The following is a 295-nucleotide window of genomic DNA, read 5'->3' as shown; positions in this document are numbered from 1 at the left end:
TAGGTGCAGCCCCCCAAACCCTAACCCCCCACCACCACCACCCACCCTAAAACTATCTCTCAGGACCTGAAGTGGATGTCCACCATCAGCACCATCATCAGGAAGGCATAGCAGAGGACATACGTCCTGTGCCAGCTCAGGAAGTTCGACCTGCCCCAGGTGCAGTTCTACAGAGGAATCATCGAGTGTTTTCTCTGCACCTCTATCACTGTCTGGTTTGACTCAGCAACCAAACAGGACAAGTACAGACTTCAGTGGACAGTCAGGACCGTAGAAAAAGGCAATGGTGGGGGCC

At 53.6% G+C, this 295-nt stretch overlaps 1 protein-coding gene across 2 annotated transcripts in view; it reads left to right on the top strand.

Annotated features, from left to right (window-relative positions):
* Window positions 1-295, top strand: part of mamdc2a (MAM domain containing 2a) — a 51,338-nt gene that overhangs the window by 42,006 nt on the left and 9,037 nt on the right. The window lies entirely within an intron of this gene.

The sequence above is a fragment of the Monopterus albus genome, unplaced genomic scaffold, assembly GCF_001952655.1.
Source record: "Monopterus albus unplaced genomic scaffold, M_albus_1.0 scaffold40.1, whole genome shotgun sequence".
In the NCBI taxonomy this organism is placed as follows: domain Eukaryota; kingdom Metazoa; phylum Chordata; class Actinopteri; order Synbranchiformes; family Synbranchidae; genus Monopterus; species Monopterus albus.
This window is presented reverse-complemented; position numbering and strand designations above follow the sequence as displayed.